We start from the raw sequence: 9,503 nt of genomic DNA on the forward strand, positions 1-9,503 counted from the left end.
ACGTATCTATAACCGCAGTTCAAAATATATGAACTTCATATATTCATCGTATCTTACAATGAGTTGTTGTTAAGGTTGAGAATAGACGTCGGCATTTTCTCAGGCGCTTCTGGAAGCCGCTTCAGTCCATATCGATCTCACCTTAAAATTACAGTATGATCACGCTAGCAGTTTCAAGGCACAAATAGACTACCAAAAGGATTCAACAATTTGAAAAGGATCTAAGTATCTCAGTTGAATGCCAGTTCCCCCAAAACCTCTCTAACAATGAAAGATGTTCGGTCATGTGATTGTTTAATATGCTAGAATATAACCTAGACTCCCAACATGAAGAGAATCAGGAATCGAGAGGAGAGGGAAGTCAAGAAACCAAGATGTTTTGCATTAGAAATTCCAGCAGGGTGGAGGTTTCATTTTGTTCATTCCCTATGTGATGGGGTATGGAATTTTACTGGAATCGCACATTCTAACTCATTTCATCGAAAAAGTACATGAAACATGACTTAGTGGACAGGTTGTTTATGATTGTCTTATACAAGTATTGCATAAATAAGGTAACATTCGAGCATCAAGAGGAATAATGATATTATTTGATTTGGAAAAGTGCGGTGACATCAAAAATTCTATCTGTTCTAGTATACATTTAACTTTGAACTCGCGCAAGTTTGTTATTTTTTAGGGAATGCCGGTCGTTTCGCCGTGTCAGTTCGCCAACGAATAGTTCACCAACGTAAGAGGTCGATTCACCAACGTGTAATGTCAGTTCGCCAACGGTAATATGTCAGTCCGCCAACGTCAAAATATACATAATTACAAATGACCAGAGGAACATCTACGAAGTTCTTCAGCTGCTTGAAATACCGCTGACTCACATGCGTGTTGATCGTTTTGCAAGTCCCTAGGTTTCAAACCCCGTCAATCTTCGCCTTCCACCTCCTTCATCCAAACTGGCCCTAAATCCCCTAGAATAAACTCTCGAAAGGCAGTGCTGAGGATTTTCAATAAAATGAAGGCTAGAAAATAAACTAAATGGAGCTCCTCTTGTAGGCTTGCCTAGATCCATATATAATGGCAATAAAAGACCGGTTTATTTTGAATTTTCCAGCTTTTGCGGACAAAACTACATGTCATTAGACCTTTTCCTTGGAAACAGAGAGTTCGGCAAAATCCCGATCATCTACGAACCATTGGTTAGAACTTAAAAGAAGAAAAAAGTAAAGAAAAATAATTTTCTATATTTATATATATAAAATTTATGCTAATGCATTTATATTTTTTCATTTATTAAATTTCAATTTAATCTCGTTCGGGAACATTATGTAAACCCACGAAACAGCCAGGAGATTATTGCTAAACAATTATGTTTCTTCGTTCGAATTTTTCAGATGCCGTCGTTAATTATTCCAAGATCATTTTCTCCTCCTGCTCCTCTTCCTCTGCATTTTCTTCTTCTATTTTTCCTCCTTCTTTCTCTCCTTCTTCGTTCTCTCCTTTTTCTTCTTCTTCCCCTTCTCCCTCTTCTACTACTTCTTCTTTTCCTTTTTCAAACTTGGGAAGCTCTTTCAAGTTTATTGTTAAACAGCCCGGATTTTTAGGATATAGATCAACTTTTTCAGCTGTGTGAAAGTCTTGCTCAAGAATTTTTTGGAGGGTTTTGACAGTAATTTGTTGCGTATGCATATTTTCTTTTTCGTTGACATTGTTACCAATCACTGCAAAACTTGCTTTTGCATAATAAGGAGGAGCAGTTTGAATGCAACATCCAGCGGTCCACAAAGACGCAGGAACAGATATTGTGCCGTCATCTTCCCCAGGCCGTTTTTCTGGATGACTGACTTTCTCTCCCCCCTGAACTATTTCATTTTTATCCATAAAGACCTTAGAATAACAGAAACAAATGCAGTGCCCGTTAAAAGATAGAGTTCCCCTTCGTTATCAGCAGTGCACATTGTCGCATACTGTCGTATTCTCCTCTCAAACTTGGACCATTCACCAGCATTAAAGGCCGGACGCTGTGGCACGGCGTTCGTGTATCTAAAAGTAGAACGAAAGGCAATTGGATCACTTGATAAAGTATGCGCTGGGACTAGGTGGCCTCTTTGCCATGGTGCCGGTGGGTATGTTTCTTTCCCTACTTGGTTCTTGATACCTATAAAAAGGGAATAAACATTGGTTAACGTTATGTCCTCTCTATACACGCGTTATAGCCTAAGCGTGAGGTCAAGATGGCTAGATATTAGCTGAGTTCTTTTTTTTTTGCGTTTTATGGACCGAGACAAAGTCGAGGTCCTTAAAAACGCATAAAAAGAACGAGGATAATATCCAACCATCTTGACCGAACAAGCTTGATCATTAAATGATTAATCATATGGCAAAAGTGTTTCGCTTTAATATGAATAAAGAATGACTCATTTATTTCGAGAGTCCGGAAAGAAACCAACTGTGTTTTTAGCACAGGGTACCTAAAAGCCTCGTGTAATTTTTCCTTTCTTTTGACTGTCTTCTGCATGATTTTTGCGACTTCGTAGCCGGAATTGTCCAATAGTTACGAACTTTGTAATTCTGCTTTACACACTTTTTTTCTTGCCTGAGATCAAAGTGAACAATCCCGAGCGAGGAAGATGAGCCCACCTTGCCCGCTCAGGTAGCCAATTAGAACGCAGGATTCGACTAATCTTGCCCACAGGTGCTGCCAGCTATATTATAAACCATGATATTAAAATCAGTTTGAATAATTTCAGAATGAATATTTCTCTGTTTTATCACTGAAGCTTCCATTGTCGGTTGAACTCAACTTTGGGCAAATTGTTCACTTCTGGTGAAGTACAAAAATCATAGGAATCAATTATCCGTTATTTCTAGCTGCGTTTTGTTTCAAAGACAGGACGAGAACCTCGGGTACTGTAAGTACCTTCCTTTGTCCCTCGCAAGGTCTTTACAGTGCGAGCAGTTTTCTTCCGTCACACAGTATAAGTTAACAATGGTTGTAGTTCCTATCAATATACTGCCATCATTAACCTCACCATCACGCCATTTGTGCCCAAATTCAGATCCTCAATCCCAGGTTATTTTAAGTTTCTATTAATTGCTGAACAGTTGGCTTTCTAGTGGGAAATTTCTTCTCTCGTAAAGGCGCAAATATCATCTATAATCATTGTGCATGTGTTTATTCCATGTGCAATAAGATAAGATTGCCGACGATGTGAATGTAGGCGCCAGGATTTCATAATCATCTTGATTCTTAGCTTCCGTTTTTAGTTTAGTTTAGTTATCGCGTTATTATTCATTATGTTAATTAGTCTTAGATTTTAAGTTTCTTTGCTTCACATGTTAGCTTTTGTTCTGCGTCTGTTGAGGCTATTGTGTCGTAGTGACATTTTTTTGCCACAACCGTCTTTTTACCGTGTTGCTTTGCCTAGCTTCGTCTAAGTTTGTTTTGTATCGATTTGTTTGGTTTCGTTTAGTTGATGAAATAATTCAGGCACGTTAAGACACGTGAGTAAAACGAGGGTCTTAATGGGGTGTTTGTTAGAACCACGGCCATTTTACGGTTCACTTCTATCCTTTGTGATTAAAAGAAATATGTTAACGGTTAGCTTTTTTATGGCTAACTTTTCTTTTCTCGCCGTTTTACGGTTAGCAGTTCAAGAAACCCCGTTGAGATTCTTAACAATAGGAAAGTGTTCATGACTGGGACTACAATATAAGCTAGTGATACGGTATAGGGCGTCACAACCTTGTTGAATTGCTTTAGATGTTTCCTTACTTTTACCCTCTAGCGGGGAGCAAGCTAATTGAGACCCAATCTTGGTACATGGGACGGGAGTTAGAGAAACCCTTCCCTCTTCTTCGGTCTTTAGTATTTTCAGTGTACCTTCGTTTTCTTGCCATGTTGGGCGTGGTCTCGGTTGAAATTCCATGTCTTTTGATGTGAGTTTGTAGGCTGAATATACTGCAATTCCCAAACCTTGGTCGAAAAGCAAAGTGTAGTAGGTTGTTTTTTCAGGACGGAAACTGATCATCCGCCTGTTCTTCTGCTGGCAAATGCGGATTAGGTTATGGTCGTTGAGACGTAAACCGGCAGGCAGTGTATTTTTAGCAAAGAAGTCTGGGCAATCCTCAACTACTTTATTTGAAGTGATCATCTTTCTGAATCCTGGAACAGTGTCAGCTCTTCGTAAGCTGTTCCCAACAAGAAAGCGACCGCCCTTCTTACCTAAAAGTATATAAAAAAAGAAATATTACTCTTGAAAAGTCCTTTCTATATCTATATGGAAAATAGCTGAATAACTTCCGCACACCATCTAGTGGTGTTCCCCCTCCAAAAAAAATTCTTATAGCACTCTAGCCAATGGTTCCATTGATAATTACCTTTTGCTTGTTCCCTGATGAATCAATAAAAGTTTGCCAGCTTGTAATTTCAGCCTATAAATCAGGATAAAGTCGCTTCATGCACAAGACAGAGGCTATTTTTTCAAATGCACGATAGTAAATTCAAAAATGAAACAACAACAAAAAAGAATTTGATTTTATGATTAGGAGACAGATGTAATTCCTCAGCCGTAGGCCGAGGGTGGAGGCCGATAAGGAAAGAATGAATTATTCTCTACCAACGACGATTAATCTACTAAGAAACACCACTGTTCAGTTCTAAAAGTCAATCTGTGAGTAAATTTAAATGTGTTTTGAAGTTGAGTCTGCTTGATGCAATGGCGTGTGTAAATCTCACTGGGGTGCGATATTGCAGAATATCATAATAACAATCATTGCTGTCATTTTTGATTGTACATTTTATTACCAGAAATCATAGACAATCAGCGGCGTGAACGTCGGGCGCGTAAATTTCGGTATTTAATATGGCGGATGACGAAGGAAAAATCATTCGAAGGGCTATTACCGCAGCTTAAATGCTCTTAGTTCTGCAGATTTCACAGAGAATAGATCAAAAAGAAGGAAAAGTCCTTACTTTGAATGATGTCTCCACTAAAAATGTTTCCAAGGTTGAAAGAAAGTTCTGGGAGGGATGTCAGACATAGCATTTAATATTAGGTATGATTTCCTTCAAATTGCCGCTTTTTTTTATAATTAGCCGATTATTTTGTATGGCGGCTTTTTTATCTTTAGGTATCTCATATATGATAATTAAAATGTGTTAAAACAAAATGGAGGGCAAATTAAAAAGAAACAAAAACCGCTCGAAGGAGCATTTTTGCCTAAGTAATGGTTTCATTTCCTCGCCGTCTCGCATTTCTGGAAAATGCCACTTTCAAAATTGAAAAGGCACGGTATAAAGGAATGTTTCTGGAGCGAAAAAACGTTTGCTTTGCGATTTAAACCTCCTATCTTTCGGATGGCGAACCGAATCAGTGCAAACGTTTCGTCATAACAGACTAAAGAAACCATGAGTGTGGCTATTAAATGAGGCTATTGGAACAAAAACATACCGTCTGAAACCAGTTTTTTTTTAACTGCTCTTTCCATTGAAATACAGTTCGAACTTGACTCTATCTATTTTGAGGGACGCTGAGTTTCTAGCAATAATGGCACAAAATGCAAAATATTTTTATTTCCCTTTATTTACTTTATACTTCGCAGCCATATTTAATCCGCATTTCCGCGCTTAGCGCATGCTTGCGGCCATTTTGGGAGCCATCTTGTAAAGGATTTCTGGTTATGCTTGCAGTTTTGTGTGTGTGTGTGTGTGTGTGTGTGTGTGTGTGTGTGTGTGTGTGTGTGATAGTATCTGGATATATCATTTTTGATAAGATTCTATGATGTTTTGATTCCCCCCCCCCCCGACAAACCAGCATGATATAGCATGATAATATCAGGAAATCACGTTATCCTCATAATAATAGGGGATCATGAAATTAACAAAATATCAATATCAATATCAACATCGTAATCTTAATTGTCTGTAAGGATCTTACTAAGAGTCTAGGGGTTTGATATTTTGACATATAATGATAATATCAAAATTTCAGTATCATAATCTCAAATGCTTGCTTGTATCAAAGGTAATTTGATGATAGTATCATTGACACTTTGGTATTCTGCAATCACACAATTTAGTGGAAAGTAAATCTTGTCTTTCTTCAACCGAAAAACTGAATTCAAATGAAAGCCTTTTTCTATGTAGACACAAAGGGGAGTAATGCGACTTTTAGTCATTGAATTCCCTCGGTTTCTGTTGTAAAACAGTCGTAATGTCCAAATTCATTTGATCTACAAAGTGTTAGCGAAAGTTTATCCATAGTAGAACTCAAAACTTCGTTCAACGTCTTACAAGGAACAAACCATTTTGGAGGATTCCAATATTGAATGAATGAAAGATGTATTGATTAATGTATTTGTTAACTGCAAATACCTCTTGTTTTAACTTTCTGAGCTATTTTTTGAGAAGGAAAATTGAATTTGAGGCGGTATTGTACGTCAATCTATGTGAAAAACATAACTGATTCACAGAATGCATTTCAAATCAATTTTGCGGAAAGACCAGTGATTTAAGAGAGAGAGAGAAGAGAGAATCGATAAGTTTTTTATCGGCTAATGGTCGTAACCGAAATCTTTGCTTATAGATGCTGCTCAGCCGGCAAGATAAGATATACTTATGAAAATTTTCAAAGAAGCTAAGGTTGTACTAGGTGACTCAACACGCAAGATTTCTCCTTTAACCACTGAAACAATCCTTGCTACAGAAAATTCACTACTGTTCTCTTTTTCAACTAAGACTCGAACTGAATGATCAACCGACTGACCTTGGTTGACCCATATTCTTAACTCAACTCAATTTTTTTACCAAAAATTACTTCAAATACTGACTTCAAATCTAACTGAACGCTTATTATAGACAAATCACTAAGTCGTAGCTAATTACCCAAATACTTCTCAACAAAAGTAAAAATTTTTGCCATTTGTACTCTTGCTAGATGTTTCGAATCGAGAGAAAAGTTTAATGAGGTGCCATTCCGAAACAACAGACTCAGTCTACTATGGATTTTTGTCATCTTTTTCTTGTAGGTGCAGGGCTCTGGCGTGGGGAGGGGAGGAAAGGGTAAGGATTTCCGTTTGAGTATACCATACCAGATACTAGATAGTCCCCCTATCCTGGCTTCTTAACTCTAGTTAAGGGTACAAATCCAACTTTGTTATGCTTGTTCCACGCCGAAACGTTCTCGCGGTTAGAAGAAAAGTGATATAAGAATGAGGCGACAAGAGGAAAACGAAAAGGCATTTTAGTTACATTTCCACAGGGTTGACCCTCATTCTTAACTCTAATCAAACTTGGAATGTTGTTCGCTGGTCATAAATTCTTAAAGTGCATGTGAGACATTTCAATAGATTGATTTTCCATTCAAATGGTACGACATGGTATCGTTACCTAATTAGGATTGGATGGTGAGACGAATATCCACTGAAGAATTTAACATTATCTTTTGTTTAACGAATGTATTTGTCTCCTATCTGCGATTTTTTGCAATAAAAAAAGAAAATAAGTAAACTAGAGACGAACATGATTACCGTGCATTGATCTAAAGTTTAACTTCCATGGCACTCGCTAGTTTGAAAATAGGAAAACTGCCCGACATTGATCACTCGAACTTTGAATTAAAAAGATTTGATTCGTAATTCTCCATTCCGGCCTCTTCACATGTTTATATAAATCTGGATCGGCAGGTTTTCAATCCACGTCCTCTGTCTGCCGAAAAATGCATCAAAATTTTGAGGAAAGCAACATCAATTTAAGCAGTCATAAGGAAAAAACAGGTAGTCTCTCTTGTAACAAGGTAACAAGGGCTTGTTCTTCAACAAAAGAATTCGCAGGGGATTGCTTACACAAATGCTTGCAAAAATCGACAAAAAAAATTAGAGTAAACCACTCGGCGATAGAAGACATGAACAAACAGTTACCGATAAGTTAGCGTTTTACACTCTTCAAAATAGGCTTTTTTGGTTTCTGTTAAACCAGTGGTACAATCATATATGCATTCAGTTGTGAACTACAGTTACTTATCTTACCCTTTTTCATTTTCTCTTGCAGAGGGCCACCGTTCACAACATTGGACGCTATTAGTCCAAACACTAACAGGAAGGGTAAAATCTTCTCAAGAAATTCCTCCATCTTAGCTTTAGATTCCTTGGGTTGGGAATAGAATCTGCGCCAACCGTTTATAACGAATGGGAAACATTGTGTTGAAAATCTTTTCTTATGGACACAACCTCTTTACGAAAGTTTGCCGGTTGAATGGATAGTCCAATAGCACGGCAGAATCATCTCAATAAGGCCAACCCATCTTATTCCTCAGAAATAAAAATTTCTTTTCCTTTGTGCAATTTAAAACCTGTCCTTATATATTGAACACTCTTTTAAAGTGTCCAAAAGATTCTTAAAAATTTCCTTATTTTTAACTCCCATTAAAATATTTAAGAGCCTTTTAGGAGTGTTTTGAATATTTCAGATTTTAAAAATTATTTCGCCTGAGATTCATGTAAGGATCATTAACTTTTTGTCGAATTTGACCACCAAAACTCTTGACGAAAAAGAAACGGAAACAAAACAGCTTAAAAAAAGGTAGAAACGCTCCGGCTTCAATGAAGAGACAAATAAAAAAATCCTTTTAAAATATCACTTTCAAAGCATTGGATATCTTAACAGGTGCTTCTTCCTGTGTTTCCCATTTGGGTACCCAATTGACCGCCACAGAGCCGCATTCACAGCGTTAAGGGTTTGTTTAGTTAGATGTTACGGGGTCTGAAGAGTAATTGTATTTCAATTGAACAACTGCTAGACCTTATCCAGAAAATGAAGCCATTCTAAATCTACCTAAATTGAATTTTAACGTGAGGTGCTATTATAAGGAAAGATATACAGCTATCGTTGATCCTTGTTTTGCAAAGACTAGACCCTCTAATATGAAATGTAAAATATTTGAAGGAGAACTTTATCCAAATCGATTTTTAGAGAAAGTTAAAAAAAGTTATGGAAAATGTCTCTGGGGAACAAAAATCTGTTGATTAAAATTTAACAACTCTAAATATGACGGAACAGAGTAAGTTTAACTGCGGGTCTGAAATACTAGTGCAGTACCCTTTTGAAGAACTTTATCGAAGCAGGTAAACACAAAAATTAGTTCTTGAAAAACTCACCGAAAATCATAGTTACCAAATTTCGTCTAAAACTAAAAAATTTCTCTGTAGCTATCGTTTTTATCATCTTCAGATGAGTTTGGGATGCCTTGTTTAAAAAAAACGAGAAATTTTTTCTTATGGTCCTTTAAAGTTTAATCCAGGGCCCTACATTGAAAAACTGATAAGTCAGTTGGAGTTATTTTAGTTTCCCCTTTACAATATCTACGTGTGGTGTTTGACGTAGAATAACCTCATTCGGAAGCCATGCAGATCATTTAATTTTAGTGTACAACCAAATTTCAAATGTTTGACCGGTAAGGAAACTCTCACATCTTACTATAAGGATATTGTGCTCCCACACCGAGATATCGCAA

The 9,503-nt window shown here is 37.1% G+C and overlaps 1 pseudogene across 1 annotated transcript; it reads right to left on the reverse strand.

Moving 5' to 3' along the window:
* Positions 1 to 539: 539 nt before the first annotated feature.
* Positions 540 to 8,227, reverse strand: LOC148730360 (uncharacterized; annotated as a pseudogene). The gene is made up of 3 exons (XR_016000915.1): positions 8,020 to 8,227; positions 3,875 to 4,216; positions 540 to 2,149 (listed from the first exon to the last, which is right to left on the reverse strand). The product of XR_016000915.1 is annotated as an uncharacterized LOC148730360 (transcript).
* Between the last annotated feature and the right edge of the window lie 1,276 nt (positions 8,228 to 9,503).

This window comes from Stylophora pistillata, chromosome 5 (assembly GCF_964205215.1).
Source record: "Stylophora pistillata chromosome 5, jaStyPist1.2, whole genome shotgun sequence".
In the NCBI taxonomy this organism is placed as follows: domain Eukaryota; kingdom Metazoa; phylum Cnidaria; class Anthozoa; order Scleractinia; family Pocilloporidae; genus Stylophora; species Stylophora pistillata.